A 26,997-nucleotide genomic window follows, 5' to 3' on the forward strand; every position below is an offset into this window, starting at 1 on the left:
ATCATGCTTGGCTTGTAATGGCAATTGTGATAAAGCATCAGCATTTGCGTGCTGCTGTGACTTGCAATAATGGATTCCATAAGTTATAGAACAGTACAGCACAGAACAGGCCCTTCGGCCCTCGATGTTGTGCCGAGCAATGATCACCCTACCCAAACCCACATATCCACCCTATACCAGTAACCCAACGACCCCACCCCCCTTGACCTTACTTTTTAGGACACTACGGGCAATTTAGCATGGCCAATCCACCTAACCCGCACATCTTTGGACTGTGGGAGGAAACCGGAGCACCCGGAGGAAACCCACGCACACACGGGGAGGACGTGCAGACTCCGCACAGACAGTGACCCAGCCGGGAATCGAACCTGGGACCCTGGAGCTGTGAAGCATTTATGCTAACCACCATGCTACCGTGCTGCCCCTGCTGCCTCTGTATCCAAGTATCCCGAAACCTGCCATCCTTATCCTCACAGGAAGTGTGTGCCAACAATATCAATGGCCATCTTGCTGCCATAGAAGGTATACCTGTATGCATCTCAAAGATTGTAATCAAGGGCCGATGATCTGTCAAAAGGTAAAGTGACACCCACAGTGGAACCTTCTTACACCAAAAATGATGCTCAAAATTTATTTTTCTAGCTGAGTGTAATTTATCTCTGCACCCATAAGAGTGCGTGAAGCAAATGCTGTTATTTGTTCCTCTTCTGAAGGCAATTCCATAGGGTGAGGCATTGCAAGCTAATTGCATCTCCATCTTGGGATTATAATAAACCAACAGCTCTAACTTCAATAAAGCTCCCTAGACTTAATCATATGCATTTTCACATTCTTCTGACCAGTTCGATTTCCGTTTGATGTACAGCAAAGTATGTAAAGGTTTCAACCGTGTTTCTTAATTCGACATGAATTTACCATAATAATTCATCAATCCTAAAAACAACCTTAATTGTGTCACATTTTGAAGACGCGGTGCTTCTAAGAATGCTGACATTTTCTTTGGCACTTTGTGTAAACCACCTTTGTCGATAATAGGACAAAGGTAATTTATGGATTTCTTGAAAAAGTTGCACTTTTCCTTTTCAGCTCTCAGGTTGTTGCTCGGTAATCGCTTCAGGATACCTTCCAAGTTTGTCAAGTATTCCTGTTCACTTGAACCGGTGGTGAGTATGTCATCTAAATAACATTGCACTCCATTCAACCCACTTTGAATTTGATCCATGGATCTTTTAAAAAGACCAAGCTCAGGTGTTATTGCAAAAGGAAGTCTTCTGCAATGAAACAGACCTTTGTGCTTCACAATGGTGAGTAGTGGCTGTGATACGTCAGCCACATTCATCTGCAGATATACCTGTGAAAGGTAAATTTTACTGAATTTCAGCCCTCCAGCAAGTCCAGCAAACAAGTCCACTGCTTAATGGTACTGGATAATGATCTACGCACAAAACTCGGTGAATAGTGTTTTTAAAATCTCCAAAAATTCTCACTGAACCATCCCACTTTAGCACAGGAACGATTGGTGTTGCTCAAACAGTCGTAGCAACAGGTTCAATGACTCCTGTCCTTACTCATCTGTCCAGTTCTTCTTCACCTTTAGGCCCAATGGTGTATGATACAGTTCTGCATTTGTGGTGTTTGGATGTGCTGTCCAGTTTAATTTTTAAGTGTACCTCTACTCCAGTAATAGAGCCCAGAGAATCTTCGAACACTTTCTCGTACTTCTGCAGAAGTTATCGCAAGTTGCTCTTTGAATCCACTAATTGATTTGCTGTTTCCCAATTATGTCTAATCTGAGCCAACCATGTTGGCCAAATAGAGCAGGAAAGTTTCCATGGACAACGTGATGAGACAACTTCGCCACATGCCCATTTGCTTCTACTTTCAACATAATGCCTCCTTTTAATGGTACAGCCCCTTCAGTGTACATCTACAGAATCTCATTTGATGGTTTTAAAGGCTGATGCTGCAGCTTTTGAAGATAAATTGTCTCCAGCATTAACAATATCCACTTACATTTTAATTTTGTGAACTTCAAGTTTTGAGTATGCCCAGAAAAATTGCTGATTTCCCTGAATTGCCAAAACACCTAGCTTTAGCTCTTTCTATAGCTCGGTTGCGCTTTTGAGTGATCTTGCGCTTCATTCACTACTTTATAGATACAGCTAGATTGTTTAACTGTTCTTCGGAGAAGCTTTTTGAGCCCAACTCGCCTTGAAAATATGGCCCTTCTTGCCACAGTTCTTGCACGTATTCGATTTACTCTAGCATTCCTCCGCCAAGTCCCCAACCTGTGTACAACGGTGACATGGTTGTACCTTTGCAACCTTGTTTCTTGAGGTGTCCATTTTTTGAATCTTCGCACCAGCCTCTATTTGTGAAGCTTCTCTTGTTGCAAAATCCATAGATTTCGTAACTTCCACAGCAACCTTTAGAGTTAAATCACTTACAGTAAGCAGCTTCCTCTGAATAGCTTCACTACCGAGTCCACAAACCAGCCTGTCACAAAGAGTATCATCAAGTGTTGCAGAAATTAACAAGATCTAGCTAATCTTCTTAAATACACGACAAACCGTAACCTACTTCCACCGTCGTCCTGACTACAGTGGTGGAACCAAAACCTTTCTGCAATCAATAACGGTTTAGGAGACAAATGTCCTCGAAGATTTTAATTAATATACTGAAGGATCTGTCTCCTGGTTTTGCTGGGTGTAGAAGATTCTGCAGCAGCATAAATGTTTTACGGCTAACTAAGCTGAGAAATATTGCAACATTTAGGTCCTCCGGTGTCAGCTTAGCTATTGAAAACAATTGGAAACTTTCCTCATATGAATTCCATGTTTCATAATCCTCATCAACGCTCCATGTCACCCATTTTTCCTGCTATTTCTGGATCCCGGCTGCTCAGGTCTACACTTTCTGCCTTCTGACTGTGTTGGAAAGTATGGTACAAACGATCCCTTGAACAAGCAATGAGGAAAGCTTTTTGCTGGAGTATTTCGACTTTTCGCCTGACTAGTGGCTCGGGCAAAGTTGGCAGAATTTCAGTCCCCTACCCTGCAGCCCATGTAGCTTCACCATGTGCATGATCACTGCAGCTCAAACCCCACTCACTTCAACACAAACAAATCTTCCCCGACTGTCGGTCTTCCTACTCACAGTTGCTGTAGAAAAACTGTTGTTCAACTTTTACATCGGCGGCAGTGCTTTGCCCACGTCTGTATGTTTGTGAGTCTGGTCCTAAGAATCTTCCATTGCTCCCAATGCCGTCCCACTGTTGTCATAATATACACCAGTATCTCATGGTGCAGACACATACTGATGGACATACACTGCAACCAATCAACATGCACAAACACCGCAGCCAATCACCAGTTAGAATACACACACTATAAAGGCAGAGGGCACCACGGTTCCCGCTCATTCTGGATGCTGCCTCTCAGTAGAACAAGAGCTCATCAAGTTGAGCACAGACTCACACCACATGCTGAGAGATTCAACTGGTTCGGACAGGCTTAGGTCTCTAGTTAAACTAACATCGTTTAAAACCCACAGTTCTCGTGTGTCGATTAGTTCATAGTTAGTTAATAAAATAGAGTTGAATTTTCCTCAGTGTTGGTGGTATATGTGAACCTCGCAAGTCTACATTATCCAACACTTCAACTGTTAGTCACCGAAAATCTTCTTTCCAGCGAGTTTATGCTGCCTCAATCCTCGCTGACAGTTTTCTCTCTTATATTTCTTTGTTGCTGCAAACGGGAAAGGTATGGAGGTGCCCACACTCTGGGTTTGCGTAAAACACAATGAGAGGTTTATTGCTCATACAATCAAGATGGTGATCTGGTGATGCATAACCAGCGGGAATGTCTTCCCAGAAATGCTGCCCGCCTTCCCAAGGCAGCGGGAGGTGTAGACAGAGTCAATGGGCGGGAGGTGGTTTCACATGATGGACTGGGCTGTGTTCACGACTTGGTAGTTTCTTATGGTCTTGATCCGAGCAGTTGCCATACCAGGCTGTGATGCAGCCAGATAGGATTATTTTCCAACAGTTGGCTCAGAGCCTTGTATGCCTAGGCATTGCAAGTGCATATCTAAGTACTTCTCAAATATTATGAGGATCTCCTGCCTCCACTATCCTTTAAGGCAGTGAGTTCCACACTCTAACCACCTGCAGGGTGAAAAAAGGTTTTTCTCACATATGGGGCGGTACGGTGGAACAGTGTTTAGCACTGCTGCCTCACAGCGCCAGGGACCCAAATTCGATTCTGACTTCGGGTGACTGTGTGGAGTTTGCACATTCTCCCTGTGTCTGAGTGGGTTTCCTCCAGTTGCTCCGGTTTCTTCCCTCAGACCAAAGATATGCAGGTTAGGTGGATTGGCTATGTTAAATTGCTCCAAAGTCTCCAAAAGGTTAGGTGGGGTTACAGGGAAAGGGCAGGGGATTCGGCTGAGATAGGGTGGTCTTTTGCAGGGACATGCAGACTCAATGGGCCGAATGGCCTCCTGCACTGTAGGGTTTCTATGATTCTATCCCCTCTAAACCTCCTGTCTCACCTTAGATCTATGCCCCCTGGTCATTACACCCTCCACCAAGAAGAAAAAGTTTTTTTCTTATCTACTCTATCTAAATATTTTGGTTTATTAACAATTCGACAGTTACATACCAAAAACAGTCGCAAGGCACGAGGCCTCATCTACTCTATCTATGCCCCTTATAATTTTATATATCTCAATTATGTTGTCCCTCAGCCTCCTCTGCTTCAAGGAAAATGACTTCAGTCTATCCAATCTCTCTTCATAGCTAAAACTCTCCAGCCCAGACAACATCTTGGTAGAACTCATTTGCACCCTTTCCAATGCTATCACATCCCTCCTATAGTGTGGATTCCAGAACTGCACACTATACTCTAGCTGTGGCCTAATCAATGTTTTATATAGTTTCAGTATAACCTCCCTGCTCTTAAACTCTATGCCTAATAAAGGCAAGTATACCATATGCTTTCTTAACCACCTTCCATACTCCCAGGGTCCTGCTGTTTATCATGTATTTCCTTGCATTGTTTGTCCTGCCGGGGTGCATCTCCTCACACTTATCCTGATTGAATTCCATCTGCCCATCTGAGTAGCCTGCCAATGTCCTCCTGTCATCTCAGGCTATCCTCCTCACTGCTTACCACCCTATCAATTCTCATCTAATCTGATCAACCCCCCCTATATTTAAGTCTAAATCATTTATTTAAACCACAAGTAGTACGGGCCCCAGCACAAATCCCTGCAGGACCCAGTCAGGGCACAGGCTTACCAGTCAGAAAAATACCCCTCAACCATCACCCTCTGCTTCCTGCCACTCTGCCAATTCTGGATCCAAATTGCCAAATTTCTTTGGATCCCTTGGGCTCTTACCATCGCCATCACTCTCCTAAATGGGACTTATCAAAAGCCTTGGTGAAGCCCAAGTGGACTATGTCAAATGCATTGCCCTAATCTACACACCTGGTCACCTCTTTGAAACTCCTGAAACTGCTATCATTTTGCAGTAGTAAAGATGGTGACATTGTTAGCATTCATTCTTCTTATTCCTCTGAAACTGACAGCAACGTTTAACCTCTGTGCCTGTGCAGTTAAAGACAGAAATCCAGAAATTGCTGTCAGTGATTCTACTTCTCCATATTGTGCACTGCTGAAGTCCCGACAGTCAACTAGAAATCACTGAACCGACAAGAACATCAATGCGATTGGTTACTTGGCTTGCCTGATAGCAGCAGTGTTGCTGGATGCTTGGATAGCCCCTTTACTTGGTGCCAGATTCAACCAAACATTGGGAAAGGGGAAATCCATGCCACAATGAATGCTGGACATTTGTGGGCAGCTTTCCTCAAAGTCAGCAGCAAGACGTTGTCTTGATTAATTAATGATTAATTCTGGTTCATTGCTCATTGCTGAATTGCGTGTGACCTGGGCTGGAATTCTCCGGCTGTTCGCTGGCGGCGGGATTCAATGGGAATTCCCATGGACAGTTGCGGGAACAGAGAATCCTGCCACCAGTGAACGGCCTGCTGCCGAGAAACACGCGGCTGGGAGACAGAGAATCCCACCCCTGGTCTCTTCTAAAATGTATTGTTCTCATGAGAACTGCCCTCAATGAATTCTACAAATTAACTGCCTCTATTACATGAGCGGTTCAGCATTTCTCAGTCAATGTGAAAGTTAAACTCTCCCTTTATAACTGTATAATTCTCGTAACCAGTTCCATATTAATATAAACTCACAGTACATCATCATTAGGTCTACAGACATCTCATAGCGAACTCTTACGTCCTTTGCTGTTTCTGAACTTTTACCCACTGTGCTTTTACTGATTAATCACCCTTACTGAAGTCCATCCTTTTTACTGCTCTGATTGTATCTTTCATTGATATTTCTCCTCGTCACCCTTTCCCAATGTCCATTCTGAAAAGCCTGCAGTCTGGAACATTAAGCTCCCGATTTTGTCCAGCTTGCAACTCTATAATGCAGAACACACCAGACCTTTTTAAGCTGAATTTGTGCTTCTGACTCACTTGTTTTATTTCTTATGCTGTGTGAATTAGTGTGTGGAAATCTTATTTGGTAAGTGTCCCCACCTTACCCATATACCCTGTTGGGATTTTCACTTGCGTTACATGCAGTGATAGCTGTGACTCAATGCTTGGCATTCTTACTTCAGAGCTAAATTTCACTCCACAGATTTAAGCAAAGTAAAAGGCTGACACTTTCATGCAGTACCATGGGATTGCTGCAAAATTGGAGATGCCATCTTTCAGATAAGATGTTGAACTGAGTTAGGCTGTGCTCTCCGATAAACACAAAAGGTTCCATGACAATCTTTCAAAGAAAATCAAATCACTAAACCAGCACCTAAAGAAAAAGATTAGAGTTCCCTCCACCACCGGCACACATAGAACATAGAACGATACAGCGCAGTACAGGCCCTTCGGCCCACGATGTTGCACCGACATGGGAGGTGAAAAACTAAAGGCCATCTAACCTACACTATGCCATTATCATCCATATGCTTATCCAATAAACTTTTAAATGCCCTCAATGTTGGCGAGTTCACCACTGTTGCAGGTAGGGCATTCCACGGCCTCACCACTCTTTGCGTAAAAAACCTACCTCTGACCTCTGTCCTATATCTATTACCCCTCAATTTATGGCTATGTCCCCTCGTGCTAGCCACCTTCATCCGCGGGAGAAGGCTCTCACTGTCCACCCTATCTAACCCTCTGATCATTTTGTATGCCTCTATTAAGTCACCTCTTAACCTTCTTCTCTCTAACGAACACAGTGGCAGCTGTGTATGCAATCTACTAAATACACTGCAGGGACTCCCAAACCTTCTTCAGCAGCACCCTTTAAACCTGTGCCCTCTACCTATCATCTCACAATGATGACAAGTGTATGGAAGATCCACCAAATGGTAGTTCCCTCCAATTGGCACGCCATCTTGACTTGGAAATATATCGCCGTTCCTTCATTCCCAAGGGGTCATACTTCTGAAATTCCTATCTAACTGTAGTGTGGGTGTGCCTACACCACATGGAGTGCAGCAGTTTGAAAAGGCAGCTTCTCAAGGGCAATTGGGGATGGGCAATAAATGCTGGTCTTGCCAGTGATACCCACATCGCATGAACAAATAAAAAATACTGTTTCCTATTTATTGATCATTGTATCTTATCTGTATAACAGAGGGAGGTCTTGTTACACAGTGGTAGTGTCCCAAATTCTAAGCTCTGGGTTCAAGTTCCTGCCAGGACTTGTTGGCCATGAAAGGATCATTAGCACATTCTTATGCGCATGGTGGCTGCCATCTTTTGTACAACAGTTAATTTTTTTTAAAGTACTTCACTGGCTGTAAAGTGTTTTCGGGTATCCTGTCAGGACTTATCCCCCTAACCGGTAGAGGAAGATGCTAAATTATGCGGGGCACGGAGCCGGAGAAGCCGCAGGGAGCGGAAACCACAGGGTGGACAGTCAGCTTGCTACTACACCAGAGGTAGGCGTCAGCCCAGATCCGACAAACCTTTTAGAACAACCAGAGGGCGAGTATATGCAATTAGACTGCATCGCAGCACCCAAAGCTGCACCCATGAGGATCACCATTCAGGTAAATGGCCATTCTCGGAAATGGAATTAGACACTGGAGCCACTGTCTCGGTTATTGGCAGACAAACAGAAGTACAACGTTGGTAGATGCGGGATACTGAAACAAGATTGACCACATATACGGGAGAACCGCTTGCTGTAGTGAGGACTAGGATGACCCCAGTAGTCGACGGACAGCAGTCCGCAAAGTTACCGCTAATTATAGTGAAAGGACATGGCCCCAGTTTACTAGCCACGACTGGCTGTGGTGCCACTGCCTTGATGGGCAGCAAATTTACAGATGGGCTCAGGAAGCCTTTACAAGATGTTGGGCAAGTACCCTGAGGTTTTCCAGGCCGGCTTGGGGAAAATTAAAGGAGCCATGGTGAAAATTCATGTAGACCTTGAACCTTGCCCTGTTCCCTACGCCCTGCTACCAAAGATTGATGTGCCGCCGTTGGACTGGGGTGAGCACAGTAAGAAGTCTGACAACACCAGGTTAAAGTCCAACATGTTTGTTTCAAACACTAGCTTTCGGAGCACTGCTCCTTCCTCGGGTGAATGAAGAGGTTTGTTCCAGAAACATATATATAGACAAATTCAAAGATGCAAGACGATGCTTAGAATGCGAGCATTTGCAGGTAATTGAATCTTTACAGATCCACAGATAGGGGTAACCCCAGGTTGAAGAGGTGTGAATTGTCTCAAGCCAGGACAGTTGGTAGGATTTCGCAAGCCCAGGCCACATGGTGGGTGATGAATGTAATGCGACATGAATCCCAGGTCCCGGTTGAGGCCGTGCGCATGTGTGCGGAACTTGGCTATAAATTTCTGCTCAACGATTCTGCGTTGTCGTGCGTCCTGAAGACCACCTTGGAGAACACTTACCCGGAGATCAGAGGCTGAATGCCCTTGACTGCTGAAGTGTTCCAGTCGGGGAATATATGTTTCTGGAACAAACCTCTTCATTCATCTGAGGAAGGAGCAGTGCTCCGAAAGCTAGTGTTTGAAACAAACATGTTGGACTTTAACCTGGTGTTGTAAGACTTCTGACTAGGAATTTTGGAGATGGCACCAAGTTGCTTCCAGGCACGGTAGTTCAACAAACAGGACCAATCTTTCAGGATTAGGATAAAGGTCGGCACAACATCGTTGGTCGAAAGGCCTGTACTGTGCTGTACTGTTCTATGTTCTATGTTCTAATCTCGTAACAAGTTTGGATACAGGACCAAGAAATGAAGAGGCATCTAGACCGTCTGCTCAACAGGAGGCCGGTTATGTGCAAAACACGTCCGGAGAAGCCAGTGTCGATTCTGACATCAACGGCACCAGCAGCTTCGAATGCGATAACCCAAGGCAAGTACGAGCTTCCCCATTGAGGGGCGGGGGCTCCCGCATCCCGCATCAGTGGAGCAATGTACACCATGTATAAAAGCTCGGCCCAAGTGGGAGCCGAACAGAGTACATTGGCACCCGATGTGAATATTGTGAATTGTGTGCATCGTGTGTAAATAATTGCTTTAACAATAAATAACCAGCTTGTTTTCACCTCTAGTGTGGACCTCTCTGTGGCCATCTTGGATGGGCCTGGAGCTGGCACAGGTTGGGCACTGCTGTATTGCCTCACCGGGGTTATGGCTGATTCTATGGGGGCAGGGGGGGCACGGATGCCCCGATCCAGTTGATAACTTGGACTGTGAGGGGATTAAATGGTTGCTCGCAGATGAGAGATTTTGTGAGCGGGGATCCTCTGCCATTGGAGAGTATGTTGACTTCAACAGGAATGAGGTGGTCTCGCCAGTCACGATCTGGGAGGGCCTGAAGATGGTGTTTAAGGGGGGAGATAATCTTGTTTTTTAAACTAAATTTAGAGTACCCAATTAATTTTTTCCAATTAAGGGACAATTTAGCTAACCTGCACATCTTTGGGTTGTGGGGGCGAAACCCACGCAGACATGGGGAGAATGTGCAACCTCCACACGGACAATGACCCAGAGCCGGGATCGAACCCGGGACCTCGGCGCCATGAGGCATCAATGCAAACCACTGCGCCACCGTGCTGCCCTGTGATAATCTCTGTTAAGATATATAGGGATAAATCTGGGAAGGTGGAGAGGTAGAAGCTGGTGGACTCCATTCTTGAGGTACACCAGCAGTACGCGATCGCCTTGACACCAGTGTTTTGCGAACAGAAAGAAATTGCAAATGAATTCTGTGTTGTTGTCAATGGGTAAGGCAGTGAACAAGTACGTTTTATGAGCATGGGGGGAGAGGTAGTTCTCTGTTGGCTCATCAGCTGAGGTGGCAGGCAGCCTCTCAGGAGATAGTGCAGGTCAGGGACTCAGTGGCAAGATAGTTTCTGCACAGAGAAGGTTAATGACTTGTTTGAGGCCTTCCACCATGTGTTGTATGAGTCAAAGCCGCTGGAGGAGGGCTCACCAATGAGGGCCCCCCGCATCTAAATAACCAGATGGCCCATGACTAGGCCACGTTTCATAAACTTAACTTTTTTAGGCTGGGGGGGGGCGGGGGGATTTACGGCCGATTTGAAAAGGTGGGATGTCCTCCCTCCAACCTCAGCGAGAAGGGTACAGATGGTGAAGATGAATATTCTCCCGAGGTTATTGGTTTTGTTCTCGTATCTCCCAGTCTTTCTTCTCAAGGCTTTGGTTGTAGGGTTAACATTTGATATCTACTTAATAATAATATAATTAATAATAATAGTCGCTTATTGTCACAAGTAGGCTTCAATGAAGTTACTGCGAAAAGCCCCTACTCGCCACATTCCGGCGCCTGTTCGGGGAGGCTGGTATGGGAATTGAACCGTGCTGCTGGCCTTGTTCTGCATTACAAGTCAGCTGTCTTAGCCCACTGTGCCGGCTGGTAAGACTCCTTAGGTCCATAGGACATTTTTGCAAAGGGTTAAGCAGTCCGGGGTCTTGCCATTATGTAATAGAACATAGAACAGTACAGCACAGAACAGGCCCTTCGGCCCTCGATGTTGTGCCGAGCAATGATCACCCTACTCAAACCCACGTATCCACCCTATACCCGTAACCCAACAACCCCCCCTTAACCTTACATTTTAGGACACTACGGGCAATTTAGCATGGCCAATCCACCTAACCCGCACATCTTTGGACTGTGGGAGGAAACCGGAGCACCCATAGGAAACCCACGCACACACGGGGAGGACGTGCAGACTCCGCACAGACAGTGACCCAGCCGGGAATCGAACCTGGGACCCTGGAGCTGTGAAGCATTTATGCTAACCACCATGCTACCATGCTGCCCCTAATCTATTATGTTACTACTGGGCAGCAAATATTGATAAGATGCGGGGCTGGTGATCGGGACTCTATATGGGACTGGATGGAGGAGGTGTCATGCAAAGGGTTAAGTCTGAGGGTCCTGGCTACTGCACCACTGCCATTTTCCCCTGCTAGATTCTTGTCGAGCCCGGTGATGATAGCCACTTTGAGGGTTTAGATAAGGCAGCATTTTAAACTATGCTCCATGCCGCAATTGACTCCAATTTGCAGGAACCATCGGTTTGTGCCGTCTGGCTTAGATTCATAATTTAGGGAAAGGGAGGGTTGAAGAGGTTTAGAGATGCGTTTCTGAAGGGTAGGTTCACTGGTCTAGACGAGTTGTTCGAGAACCTCAGTTACTGAGAGGGAATGTACTCGGGTACTTTTAGGTGCGCGATTATTTACACAAGGCGATTCCTTCATTTCCCCTGGTCCTATCCCCTTTGCTATGGACAGGGTCAGGGGAGGGCAAAGTTTTGGATGTCTATGGGTGGATGTTGGTGACAGAGCAGGCATCGTTCAAGGAAGTAAAGAGGAAGAGGAAGTGTGAGCTGGGTTTGGTCTTTGAAGGGGGAGTGTGGAGTGAAGTTCTTCACAGGGTCAACTTCACCTCCTCATGTGCGAGGTTCAGCCTGATCCATTTGAAGGTGGCGCACAAGGCATCGTCCACCCCGTGTGCCAGGACAGCCCCGATGCCATAGGGCGAGGCGTTGTCGCATGTTAGCACGAAAGATTTTGACAGGTCAAAGTGCGTCAGCAGATGCGCCAATGGTGGTTGTTGTTTCACTTTGTCAAAAGGTGTCTGCTGTGATGGGTCCCAAACCCAACGTCAGCCCTTATTTAGCAACTGGTGCAGTGGAGCCAATATTGCCATAATAATTTATGAGGCTCAAGAAAGAACAGAGTTCTGTTTGATCCCTTGGCAAGGGTGTCTGTTGGATTGAAAAAATGAAATGAAATGAAAATCGCTTATTGTCACAAGTAGGCTTCAAATGAAGTTACTGTGAAAAGCCCCTAGTCGCCTTATTCCGGCGGCTGTTCGGGGAGGCTGGTACGGGAATTGAACCATGCTGCCTTGGTCTGCTTTAAAAGCCAGCTATTTAGCCCTGTGCTAAACCAGCCCCAAACCAGATTGTCCGTACCTTATCGTCCACTGGGTGTAACCCGTTTTTGTCTGTGCTGTAGCTGAAGGAGACTATCTCTTTCATGTGGAATACGCACTTTTCACACTGTAGGCGAACCCCGACTACCTCAAATCGAGTCGGCACTTCCTCCAGGTTTTTCAAGTGTTTCTGGTTGGAGGAACCGGTGATCAACAAGTCATCCAAGTAAACCGCTACCTGTGGTAATCCTTAGAGGATATTCTCCATCACTCGTTGGAATATGGCACATGCTGAAGGAACTCCGAATGGCAGCCTGGTGTACTCATATAAACCCCTGTGTGTGTTGATGGTTACATACTTCCGCGAGGCCGGGTCCAGAAATAATTGAAGATAAGCATGGCTCATGTCGAGCTTAGTGAAGGTACGCGCTCCGCTGAACCTCACGTAGAGATCCTCAATCTTGAGGATTGGATAAAGATCCAAATGGGATGCTCCATTGGTCTCCGCAAAGGCAGATGGAACCGTCAGGCTTCATTATCGGCACGACCAGCGCAGCCTAATCCACGAATTGCACCGAGCAGATGATTCCATACCGCTCCAGGCAGTCCAGTTCTGCATTGACTTTGGTTTCAGTACACAAGTGATGGGACAGGCCCGAAAATACTGTGGCTGGGTCCACAAAGATCTTGGCAAAGGCCAGTTGGATGGTGCCGAATCCTTCTTGGAAAACACCCGGGAAACATGGCAATACTGTGTCCAACCCGTCGGGACACATACGGCATACTTGATGCCAGTCCAGCCGGATGTGTTTCAGCCAATCACACCCCAGCAAATTTGGGCTTGACCGTTTCACTACCACCAACAGTAAGTTGCCGACTGCCTCCCGTAGTCCATGGGGACTTCCGGGGTGCCCGCTATCTCCAATGGATCCCCCGTACATTTTTGCCAGCCGAGCGTCGGTGTCTTGCAACGGCAAAATGCCTGAACGGATCTGGCTGTAAATGCGGCAACTGATCACTGAAACTGCTGCTCCAGTATCGAGCTCCATTTGTATTGGGAAACGCCTCCAGCTTACCGATAAGCAGCATTCCCGCTGCCTGATTGAAAGCCTCCTGAGGCCTAATCAAGGTGGCCCTCGTCCGCAGAAAGTGGTGTCTCCTGCAGCTCCACTTGATCCGGATGGTCACTTGGATGGGCACCACCCATGGCGCAGAGCTGCAGTAAAAATGATGGGCCCCCTCCAGCTGGTTGTCCACAAAATGTGTCCGACCTCTGGAGCGGTCATTCGGGTAGTGGCAGTGGGCAGGCTTCCTTACGGGCGTCCATTTCATCTGCTCCTCCTGGCACCAGTGTCGGGGGTCTATAGCGTGGGGGATGTACAGCATCTCTCACTGGGAGAGTGTTGCCATTGGTCCTGGCCTCCTGGAGTGCATCCCCAACCACGGGAGTCTGGATCTACAGTATGGGAGAGGCTCCGTGCCCTGTTGGGCGTCCTAGGTTTAGGACAGCCATTCCCCGAAGCTCCTGAACACCATGTTCAGCACCTTCCCAGGACAAAGCTATTTTGGTTACTTTCTTTTGGTGAAGATGGGTCTATCCTAACAAGCGTTCTTGAACTGTCACATTCCGGATGCCACAGACCAGCCGATCTCTGACAGCCTCAGATAATGTTGAACCAAACTCACAGAACTTGGCGAGTTTCTGTAAACGGCCCAGGAATTCATTACACATTCTTCCAGGTCCAGGGCAGTCGTGTGGAAACAAAAACAATGGACAATTAGCAGTGGTTTCAAATCAAAATGTTTGCCTACCAGGGTAACTAAATCCGTAAACTGTAAAACTTTTGATGGCGCTGTAGGTTCCTGTGCCACAAACTGCTCGAGGGGTCACCATCTGCCTGTTGTCCCTAGCACATTCGCTCAAAGTACTGGGTCCAATCCCCAGTCTCGGCATTGCACGTCTCCAGTTTACCGATAAGTGGCATTCCCGCTGCCTGATTGGAAGCCTGCTGAGGCCTAATCGAGGTGGGCCTGGTCCGGAGGAAGTGGCGTCTCCTGCAGCTCCACTGGATCCTTGTCACCAGTGTAAAAAGTTTCAGGCAAGTGACAGCTCAGAAGCGATGACTGTAGAAAAAGTTAGACATACGTTGTTATATATTGACATCGCCGCCTCCCCGAAGGGTCTCCTGTACCCGGCCCACACTGCCTGGGGGTATTTGTGTCTCAGCAGTGTTAATCTGAGTTGATCATACTCAGGTAAGGCCACAGGAACTCGGAGGTTGCAGATCCCAAGCCCTCCTGTCAGGTTATATCAATGCGTTTCTGACTTTATGTTCTTGCCATTACTAAGATAACCTTTTCCCATCTCTGTAACATTGTCTGACCTTGCCCCATCTAAGGTTATCTGCTGATGAATCCCGCATTAAAAACTCTGTTACCTCTCGACTTGACTATTCCAATGCACTCCTGTCTGGTCTCCCACATTCCACTCTGTGAATTTGAGGCCATTCAAAGGTTTGCTGTGTGTGTTTGAGCTTGTAGCAAGTCATATTCCCCTATGGGGGAAGCGGTGCCATAATGTATTGTCACTGGGCCAGTAATCCCGACACCCAGGGTAATGCTCTGGGGACCCGGGTTTGAATCCCACCTCTGCAGATGGTGAAATCTGAATTAAATTAAAAAAGTCTGTAATTAAAAGTCCAATAATGCAGGGGGAGCGAGGGGGTTAAAATGGGGAGGGGAGGACAGGGGGGTTTGGGTGTTGGTTAGTTAGTTAGTTATTATGAGGTTCCTGATTGGTCTTGCTCTTATGTTTGTTTGTAGTTGCTGTTTTTTACAAATGCCCTAATAAAAATATATATTTTTTAAAGTCTAATAATGACCATGAAATCATTGTTGATTGTTGTAAAAACCCATCTGATTCACTGATGCCCTTTAGGGAAGGAAATCTGCCATCCTCACCTGCCCTACATTCCACAGCAATGTGGTTGACTCAGTTCAAGGGCAATTAGGTATGGGCAACAAATGCTGGCCTTGCCTGCGACAGTCACATCCATGAAAGAAGTTTTTTAAATCATCATTGCGGTCGCTGACCGACAGAAACTTCTGTACCATCGCATACAAAACAAATTCATCTCTGTGCATCTGACTCAACATGTGAAGTCAACTTCACTGGAAAAGTGAATTATATAGCATCAATTTGCAGCCTATTGACTTCCATGAAAGAATACCTCATTGGAATTTGATTCTGGACACTGGACCCATGGGAAACAATAATTTTTTTCTCTGTGATCTTTGCCCTGTAAATCTTTCTTTTCTCTATTTGGGTGTACAGGGGGCTAATTTGAAACCCCCTTCCAGGGTTTTGAGGGTGTTCTAATAAACTAACGCTTTGAGTTCATCCTCTCATGAGTTTACTGTGGGGCTATTAATAGAAATTGGATTGCACCAAATATGTCACATCTTATAAAGGGGGAAGCAAATCAAAACAGCTGTCTTTTACAGACAGGAAGCATGAGGAGAAATCAAGGTTGTTTAAATCAAACCCCTCCTATTTCTAACAACACTTAAAAGTTTTTCACATTCAAAAAAAATCTGCTTTTTTATTCTTAGAACCAAAATGAATAACTTCACACTTTCCTATATTATACACCATCTTCCATCATGTACCCACTCACTTAACCTGCCTATATCCTTCGTGACCCATAGACTACAATCAGTCAGGATAAACAACAACACCTCCTCCACGATAGTCCTCAATACCAGGGACCCAAAAGCTGCGTACTTAGCCCCCTATTATACTCCTTATACACGCAGAACTATGTGGCAAAATTTGGCTTCAACTCCATCTACACTTTTGCTGATGACACGACCATAGTGGGTTGGATCTCGGACAACGATGAGTCAGAGTACAGGAGGGAGATAGAGAACCTAGTGTGTGGTGTAATGACAACAATCTTTCCGTCAACGTCAGCAAAACTAAGGAGCTAGACATTGACTTCAGGAAGCTAAGTTTCATATACACCCATGTCTGCATCAATGGGGGCGAGGTGGAGATGGTTGACAGCTTCAAATTCCTAGGTGTGCACATCACCAATAGTCTGTCGTGTTCCCCCCACGTCGACGCTACTACCAAGAAAGCACAACAGTGCCTATACGTCCTCAGGAAACTGAGGAAATTTGGTATGTTCATATTGACACTTCTCAATTTTTTACAGATGCACCATAGAAAGCATCCTATCTGGCTGCATCACAGCCTGGTATAGCAACTGCTCAGCCCAAGACCGTAAGAAATTACAGAGAGAGCTGAACACAGCCCAGTCCATCACGCAAAACCACCTTCCATCCATTGACTCTGTATACACCTCCTATTGCCTTGGGAAAGCCGGCAGCTTAATCAAAGACCCAACCCACCCTGGTTGGTCTCTTCCAACCGCTTCCATCAGGAGATACAAAAGTCTGAGAACATGCACTAACAAGTTCAAAAACTGCTTCTTCCCTGCTGTTACCAGACTCCTGAATGATCCTCTTATGGTCTGAAATGATCTCTTCACACATCTTCTCTACTATGTCGTACTACATTGCATATGCTTCACCCGATGCCTGTATATGTATTTATATTGGGCGCGATCTTCCCAAAACGGAACAAAGTCCTTGAGCAAGTGCATTTAGCTGTGTGTTTCCCGACACTCACAGCCGAGAAACACCCTGCTATTCAAAGTTACTTGTGTTGAATAAGGGGCCTGAATGAGGAATGTGCGGCTGTGGCATCACATAGCCCCGTTTTTTACATTGGGGAGCTCCGCTTGAAGGAATTCCCCGTTGTAGCGAGAGATCGTGTTGCCATTTTTAATGCTGTCCCAATTTCCGAGGCCCCCAAAAATATCCCTGACCCCAGCCCGAACGCCATAGGGGAGGGTCCTCCGGCCCCGCCTGCACCCCAATACGCAGGCAGGCAACCCTGGCCCAAGCATGTGTAAAAAATGCAAGCTTGACACCTTGGCAGTGCCATATTGGCACCCTCACAGTGTCCCTGTCAGCTTGGCAGTGCCATATGGGCCTTGGCAGTGCCAGACTGTCACCCAGTTGGCACTGCAAGGATGGAACTGTGTGGGTACTCAGGTGGCATCATCAGTGCCAGGCCACCACCCTGCCCAAAGGGCATGCAGCTGGGGGTCTCTGATCCTCTTGGAGACTTCCACAAGTGCAGTTCCATCATGTTTGGCACTTTGGTCTGAAATGCGGTTTAAGAACAGATTTTGAGACTGAAATGTCAGAAATTGATTAAGGCAGAAGTTGTCTGACTGGATTAGCAATTTATGACTTTAGCCTTGGAAGGGATAGAGTGCAGATTAACCAGAATTATACTCAGGTAGGAATGTATGTGTTCTCTTGAATTTGTATTTGTTTATTGTCACGCGTACCAAGGTACAGTGAAAAGTATGTTTCAGCAAGCAGCTCAACGGATCATTAAGTATATGAAATTAAACAGGAAATAAAAGAAAACACATAATAGGGCAACACAGGGTACACAATGTAACTGGATAACACCAGCATCGGGTGAAGCATACAGGGCTGTAGTGTTAATGTGGTCAGTCCATAAGAGGGCCATTTAGGAGTCTGGAAACAGTGGGGAAGAAGCTGTTTTTGAGTCTATTCGTGCGTGTTCTCAGAGTTTTGTATCTCCTGCCCAATGGAAGAAGTTGGAAGAATGAGTCAGCTGGGTCGGAGGGGTCTTTGATTATGCTGTCCACTTTTCCCAGGCAACAGAAGGTGTCGATGGAGTCAGTGGATGGGCGGCAGGTTCATGTGATGGACTGGGCTGTGTTCACGACTCATGTTTTTTGGGGTCTTGGACTGAGCCGTTGCCATACCAGGCTGTGATATAGCCAGATAAGGATGCTTTCTATGATGCATCTGTAAAAGTTGGTAAGAGTTAATGTGGACATGCCGAATTTCCATAGTTTCCTGAGGAATTATAGGCGCTGTTGTGCTTTCTTGGTGGTAGCGTCAACGTGGGTGGACCAGGACAGATGTTTGGAGATGTGTACCCCTAAGAATTTGAAACTGCTCACCATCTCCACCTCGGCCCCGTTGATGCTGACAGGGGTGTGTCCAGTACTTTGCTTTCTGATGTCAATGACCAGCTCTTTGGTTTTGCTGGCATTGAGGGAGAGATTGTTGTCTCTGCACCACTCCACTAGGTTCTCAATCTCCCTCCTGTATTCTGACTCGTCATTATTCGAGATCTGGCCCACTATGGTCGTACCGTTGGCAAACTTATAGATGGAGTTGGAACCAAATTTTGCCACGCAGCCATGTGTGTACAGGGAGTATAGTAAGGGGCTAGGTACGCAGCCTTGCAGGGCCCCGGTATTGCTTGTTTTCAAGATGTTCTGGGGATGAGTGTAGGGCCTAGGGAGATGGCATCTACTTTGGACCAGTTGTGGCGGTTTGCGAATTGCAGTGGATCAAGGCGCTCTGGGAGTATGGAAGTGATGTGCTTCATGAAGCACTTCATTATGACTGAAGTCAGGGCCACCGACGGTAATCATTGAGGCACGTTGCCTGGTTTTTCTTTGGCACCGGTATGATGGTGGTCTTCATGAAGCAGGTGGGGACCTTGGAGCAGAGGAGGTCCAGCTGGTCCACGCAGGCTCTTAGTGCACAACCAGGGATCCCGTCCGGACCCGTCGCCTTCCGAGGGTTCACTTTCAGGAAAGCCGATTTGACTTCAGAAGCTGTGATGGTGGGTGTGGGTGGGTATGGGTGTGTTATGGGCGGCTGGGGCACTTGACAGCGGATCGTTGGCTTCCAGCTCGAAACAAGCATGGAATGCACTGACTTCATCGGGGAGGGATGCGCTGCTGCTGAAGTTACTGCTGGGCTTTGCTTTGTAGCCCGTTATGTTGTTTAGGCCTTGCCACAACCACCGAGAGTCTGTAATGCTAGCCTGTGACTCTAGCTTGGTTTGATATTCTCTTTTGGCATCTTGGATGGCTTTGCGAAGCTCGTACCTGGATTTGTTATATAGGTCAAGGTCGTCAGACTTGAACGCCTCAGACCTGTCCTTCAGTAGGGAGTCAATCTTGCGATTGAGCCATGGTTTCCGGTTGGGGAACGTACGTACTGCTTTCTTTGGCACAGAGTCGTCCACACATTTGCTGATGAAGTCTGTGACGGTGGTGGCATACTTATTTAAGTTGGTCGCTGAGTTATTAAATATGGACCAGATCTTGAGAAGGTTGAGGGATGATCTAATTAAGGTGTTGAAAAAATACAAATATTCGATCGTGTAGGTAAGGAGATTTCCTCTATGTGCTTGTGTGGGTTTGGGCGTGGTAGTTTGTGTGGTGGCGGGAGGCATGTGGGTGCTGGTGGTGACACGGACTGCAATATCCAGAAGAAGTGCATAACCTTAAAGTTAGATCGAGGCCATTAATCAGGAAACATTTAATCCCACACGGGGTAGTGGAACTCCAAAAATCCCCCTCCCCAGAAAAGGCTGTGGGAGGCTGGGTCAGATGAAAATTTCAAGTCTGAAATCAATGGATTTTTGTTAGGCAGGGGAATTAATGAACATAGAACAGAGGTGGGTAAATCAAGTTGAAGGAATTAATGCTAATTAATTTCCTTTGCTTGGAATCCTTTCAACTTCTCTATTAATTTGTGACCCTGTCAGGGTAACGTGGCTTTAAAAGAAACTCTAAACTTGGACAGTGTCTGTTACACAAGCAGAATAGAGGCAGAGCTGCATAAAGGTCATGGACCAAGCAGTTTTACAGCCTGATTAGTGGATTTGAAATGAGTCCCCCAGGCCCCTTAATGGTATTTCGACATCTCACGTACGAACAGATAAAAATGGAAAGAACTTTAGGGCAGCAGGGTAGCATGGTGGTTAGCATAAATGCTTCACAGCTCCAGGGTCCCAGGTTCGATTCCTGGCTGGGTCACTGTCTGTGTGGAGTCTGCACGTCCTCCCCCTGTGTGCGTGGGTTTCCTCCGGGTGCTCCGGTTTCCTCCCACAGTCCAAAGATGTGTGGGTTAGGTGGATTGGCCATGCTAAATTGCCCGTAGTGTCCTAATAAAAGTAAGGTTAAGGGGGGGGGTTGTTGGGGTTACGGGTATAGGGTGGATACGTGGGTTTGAGTAGGGTGATCATGGCTCGGCACAACATCGAGGGCCGAAGGGCCTGTTCTGTGCTGTACTGTTCTATGTTCTATGTTCTAACTTTTTGTGTTTATATAATGCCTTGGATGATCTCAGGACGACACGGAGCACTTTACAATGAAATACTTTTGAAGTGTAACGGTCCTGCAAAAAACAGTGACGTAAGTGCCCAGATCATTTAATGCTGGTTGAGGGATAAATTATGGCCAGAAAAAGCTCCCCTGCTTACCTTCGCACAGTGCTCTTGGATCTATTCCATCCTTCTGGGAGAGCAGACAGGTTAATCCCGGCACCTTTGACGGTACGCCACTCTCTCAATAATGCACTGAAGTTTCGACCTGGATGATCGATTTGTTCCGGTCTCTGCAGTGCCATATGATCCTATAAACTTCCGATTCAGTTGTGAGTGCTACCACTGAGCCAAGATTGATCCTTTTTATAAATATGGCTTACTTGTACAGATCCACAGGTCACTGAAAGGGGCAACGCAGGTGGAGAAGGCAGTCGAGAAAGCATACGGCATGCTTACCTTCATTGGCTGGGGCACTGAGTATAAGAATTGGCAAGTCATGTTGCAGCTGTATAGAACCTTAGTTCGGCCACACTTGGAGTATAGTGTTCAATTCTGTTCGCCACACTACCAGAAGGATGTGGAGGCTTTAGAGAGGGTGCAGAAGAGATTTACCAGAATGTTGCCTGGTATGGAGGGCATTAGCTATGAGGAGCGGTTGAATAAACTCGGTTTGTTCTCACTGGAACGACAGAGGTTGAGGGGCGACCTGATAGAGGTCTACAAAATTATGAGGGGCATAGACAGAGTGGATCGTCAGAGGCTTTTCCCCAGGTAGAGGAGTCAATTACTAGGGGGGCATAGGTTTAAGGTGCGAGGGGCAAGGTTTAAAGATGTACGAGGCAAGAATTTTACACAGAGGGTAGTGGGTGCCTGGAACTCGCTGCTGGAGGAGGTGGTGGAAGCAGGGACGATAGTGACATTTAAGGGGCATCTGGATAAATACATGACTAGGATGGGAATAGAGGGATACGGACCCAGGAAGTATAGAAGATTTTAGTTTAGACGGGCAACATGGTCGCCACGGGCTTGGAGGGCCGAAGGGCCTGTTCCTGTGCTGTACTTTTCTTTGTTCTTTGTTCTTATACCATCCAGATAAATTTGAATTATCTAAGGACCTTGCCAAATCGAAACTGAGGCCTTAGAAATTGTTTATCAAGAGGTAATTTTCTTCAAAACACCAAGGAAATCTAGTTATCTCGGCCAGATCACCAGGAGTTATCTAGCACGCCATTGTGGTTGCTTCTGCTTAACTGAAAGAACTTTCAGATAACTGAACCTTTTTTCATATCTTAACGATTGTGATAATCCTACCATTTAGAGGTCAAAATTTACTTGAAAATTCTCTCTTGTGAAGGAACTCATTGGGTATTGCTTGACAACATCAAATGGTTCTTCAAAGAGGTGCAGCATCAATTAATTTTAAATGGCTCGTTATGGGTCGGGATTCTCCGGTTCCCCAGCGTGTTTCTCAGTGGCACACCAATTGCTGACGGCGGGATTCTGTCTTACTGCCGCTTGTCAATGGGTTTTCCAATTGAAGCCCCCCCCCCTCCCCCCCCCCACACCAGTGGGAAACTAGTGGGTGGGGGTGCACTGCTGGCGGGAAAAGCGCATCGCAATGGCTGGATTCTATTTTGACATGAACTGCTTCAGTATCTGAGGAGTCGTGAATGGTGATGAACATTGTACAGTCATCAGTGAACATCCCCACTTCTGACCTAATGATAAAAGGAAGGTCATTGATGAAGCTGCTGAAGATGGTTGGGCCAAGGACACTACCCGGAGGAACTCCTGCAGTGATGTCCTGGAGCTGAGATGATTGATCCCCTAAAACCACAACCATCTTCTGTTGTGCCAGGCATGACTCCAACCAGCAGAGAGTTTTCCCCCTGATTCCCATTGATTCCTGTTTAGCTAGGGCTCTTTGATGCCATACTCAGTCAAATGCCACCTTGATGTCAGGGGTGGGGATGGTGTGAGGGTGGGACAGGGTGTCCGTGCCCCTGGCCAGGACCCCTAGTTGGTGAACCTGGAGGCGATTAGAGCATCCCGCGTGCGCCAGCTGTGGTGCATACGTTGTGCGGCCTCCTGTGCCTGACTGGGCCCCATGTCCTGCCCATCTCGCCCTGCCCCCCCCATCCTGCTTGTCAGTTGAGGCCTGGTATTCAGACGCAGACACACATGATGTTCAACTGATGGTCATACACCAACTGCATGTTCATCGAATGGAACCCCTTTCGGTTTGTGAAGACCAGCCTGTCAGGAGCCGGTCCATGCATCCCGTCAATCATCCCCTGGACCCAGGGCATCTCGTCGATAATGGCGAACTCCACTGCCCGGGTATCTTCGGTCCACATTGAAATTGATGTATTGTGCCGACCGGGCATACAGGGCCTCCATGACGACATGGATGCACCTGTGCACCAAGGTCTGTGAGATTCTGGACAGGTCCCTTCTGGAAGGAGCCGTACCATAATGGTTCAGAGTGACCGTCACCTTGATGGCCAACGGGAGCGGGTGTTCTCCCCAATACCCCCACGTTGCCAGGTGCGCCATGATCTGACAGATATGTTGCACTGTCCCCCTGCTCAGCTGGAATCTGCGATGGCATGCCTGGTCCGGAAGGTCCTCAAATGACAGGTGTTGCCAGTACATACGAGGCCTGACGCGGTGCCTCGTTCCCATCTCTTCGGACTGTTGGGCAGCCGGCTCCCTATACTCATTGGGTACCTCCTGTTCCTCTGGGGCAAGCTACGCTGCTGCAGGGTCCCCCTCAAACATCTCCATCTCGTACAGCCTCCAGAGCTGTGGTGAATAGGCTGAAGGCCACCATTCCTGGTTGGATTCAAAGTCCATTGTCTGCAGGGGATGAAAGTCAGACATATTAGCATGGTGCATAACCCCCTGCCCAACCAGGTCCACAGGACTACATGGTGCCCCAGTCTGCACTGCAGATCCTGGCCCTGCATGCTCTCCTCCCCCCCCCCCCCCCCCCCCCCCCATTTTCACCCCCAGCCGTTCACCCTGGCACTCTGCCCTCCGTACCCCTGGCCCCGTTGGTGCCTGGCACTGTGGGGGCCTCTGACCCTGGCACCTGTCCCTGCTATCAGGGATACTGTTGGCTGGCACTAGCTGTGCCAACAGTATGCTCTGAGCACCCCCCCCCCCCCCCCCCCCCCCCCCCCGGTCCGGTACCCTCCTGCAGGGGCTACAGTGGACGTTGCCCTTGGGTGAGCTGCATATTGCCCAGCCGGTGTGTGGCCGGCGGTGGAGGGAGTTGGTGTGCACGGTGAGGGGTGGAATGCGGAAGTGGTGGGCAGGGGTACCCATACGGTCGGTGTCACTCTGTGCAACCATGGGCCACAGTGGATGGTCAGTGGGATGCGCAGCAAGATGGCTGCCTTGCAGGCCGCAGCAATAGTGTTACACGCTTGGGTGCCCCGGTCTCATGGGGCGTCACCCTGACCCCAAGGTCCACCCTCCCACTACTGCCCACTCCCCCGGGCCTGGCAAACGTTTGCCCCCCACCCCCCAGCCAGCCCCGCCAGTGGCAGGTCAGTGGCTCATAATCCAGAGACCTAGGGTAATTTTCAGGGGACCCGGGCTCGATGGTATATGGTATCACTGGGCATGGTATATGGTATCACAAGCCTGTGAGAGGCACTGGCTGTGGGGGAGAAGGAGAACTCTGGCCACCATCAATTGGGAAGTTGAGGAACTAGATATATGGGAGGCTTAAAGCCTCCACGTGAGGCCCACAAGAAAACCTGAAAAGTGAATTTTAAACCTACCTGCTGGGCCCCTTCTGACCCAAAAAGAAGCTCCAATCTGGATATTTGAAATATGAACCCACCTCTTCCTGCAGAGGAACATTTAACCTGCTCAGATCAATACCTAGGTGTGACAGAAAGGAAGAGAGATCAGTGGGAGTAAGTGAGTCCATTCATTCAACTGCCAGGCAGGATCCATTAATGAAAATCGCTTATTGTCACAAGTAGGCTTCAAATGAAGTTACTGTGAAAAGCCCCTAGTCACCACATTCCGGCACCTGTTTGGGGAGGCTGGTACGGGAATTGAACCGTGCTGCTGGCCTGCCATAGTCGGCTTTAAAAGCCAGCTATTTAGCCCTGTGCTAACCAGCCCCAGCCCTGTGCTAACCAGCCCCATTAAAATCTAGCCCAGAGGAAAACAGAACACTGAGGAGGCAATTCGCCCCATTGTCCCTGTCCTAGCTTTTTGAAAGAACCTCTCAATCAGCCCCATCACCTCCCTGCCTCACCATAACCCCACAAATGCATTGTTTTCAAAACCATATCCAATTCACTATTGCAAGTTACTCAGGATTCCGTTAATATTAAAGGAGAGACAAACAAAAAGGAGCCACGGTGGAGGAATTGACAATAAAGAACCGAGAAGAAACAATAGCAAAAAATAAATAGCAACGTCACACTTGAATAAACACCAGGGGTAATTGACCTTTGGAATATTCAGTCCTGCAAATTCAAGGTGCTCGTTTTAGAAAATAAAATCTGTCAGAGAAAAGGGTAGAATTTTACTTTCAATTCTTAATGATTTTAACTGATTTATTTATGCAGTTTAAATATTCCTTTTTTTCATAATGAGTTTTAATGGATTTTCAGATATCCCCATTACAACAATTTAAATAGTGCCAATATTATATAATTTTCTGGTTTCCAATAGGCATGAAAGCGTCATCAGAATCTTCTTTGTTTGTGCCAATAGAAAAGGATACGATGTTCAAAAATTATTGATTCTTTTATTTTCAGATTTAAATTCTCCAGCAGACTGGTCTGGCTTAGAGAAAACAACTCTTGTTTCAGCTCAAGGCTTCACTCAGTACTCAGCCATATGATTCACAGAACTCAGTGGAAGGGAGAGGAGAACTTGGTGATAATGCAATCTCGAGGGAAGGTGTACTGAGCAAACTGATGGAGCTGCAAGCTGACAAGTCTTCGGGCCCTGAAGGACGTCACCCTAGGGTCTTAAAAGAGGTGACTAATGAGAGAATAGATGCATTGGTATTAATTTTCTTAAATTCACTTGATTCTATAAAGGTCCCGTCAGACTAGAAATTGTCAAATATAACCCTTCTGTTCAACAAAGGGAGGGAGGCAGAAAACAGGAAACTATAGGCCAGTTAGCTTGATGTCTGACATCTGACACAGAGAAGGTGTTATAATCAATGATTAAGGAGGTTAAACCTGGGCAATTACAGAAACTCAAGATAATTGGAAGAATTGGTGTCCTCGTGCATCAGTCGCTGAAAGTAAGCACGCAGGTACAGCAAGCAGTAAAGAAGGCAAATGGTAAGTTGGCCTTCATAATGAGAGGATTTGAGGATAGTAATAGAGATGTTTTACTGCAATTGTATTAAAATTGGTGAGGCCACACCTGGAGTATTGTGTGCTGTTTTGGTGTTATTTTGGTGCGGAAGGATGTTCTTGCTATGGAGCGAAGGTTTACCACGCTGATTCCTGGGATGGCAGGACGGTCATATGAGGAGAGACTAAGTCGGTTAAGATTACATTCAATTGGAGTTGAAGAGTGAGAGTGGATCTCATAGAAACTTACAAAATTCTAACAGGATTAGTCAGGGTAAATTCAGAAAGAATGTTCCCGATAGTGGGGGAGTCCAGAACTAGGGGTCATAGTTTGAGGATAAGGGGTAATCCTTTTAGGACTGAGATGAGGAGAACTATCTTCTGTCAGCGAGTGGTGAATCTGTGGATTTCACTACCACAGAATATAGTTGAGGCCAAAATGTTGTGTAATTTCAAAAAGGAATTAGATATAGCTCTTGGGGCTGAAGAGACAAGAGATATGGAGGGAAGGCAGGATCAGGGTATTGAACTTGATGATCAGCCATAATCATAATGAATGGTGGAGCAGAGTCGAAGGGCCAAATGGCCTGCTCCTGCTTCTATTTTCTTGTAAGTTTCTATGTCAGAATCAGCATGGTTTTATGAAAGGGAAATCATGTTTAACCAATTTATTAGAGTGACAATAAAGATTATTATATTAAATTATTATTATGTGCTGTGGATGAAGATGAGCCTGTAGATGTCCTGTACTTGGATTTCCAGAGCGCATTTGAAGGTGCCACATCTAAGGCTATTGCGGAAAATAACTTACCAAGATTCCTCAGACAATATCTTCCAAACCCACGTCCAGTACTATCTAGAAGGACAAGAGCAGCAGAT

At 46.9% G+C, this 26,997-nt stretch overlaps 1 long non-coding RNA gene across 1 annotated transcript; it reads left to right on the top strand.

Annotated features, from left to right (window-relative positions):
* Positions 1–1,086: 1,086 nt before the first annotated feature.
* Positions 1,087–26,997, top strand: LOC119962660. Its single transcript, XR_005459926.1, has 3 exons — positions 1,087–1,163; positions 25,564–25,788; positions 26,881–26,997. It is a non-coding gene; the product is annotated as an uncharacterized LOC119962660 (long non-coding RNA).

The sequence above is a fragment of the Scyliorhinus canicula genome, chromosome 3, assembly GCF_902713615.1.
Source record: "Scyliorhinus canicula chromosome 3, sScyCan1.1, whole genome shotgun sequence".
Classification (NCBI taxonomy): domain Eukaryota; kingdom Metazoa; phylum Chordata; class Chondrichthyes; order Carcharhiniformes; family Scyliorhinidae; genus Scyliorhinus; species Scyliorhinus canicula.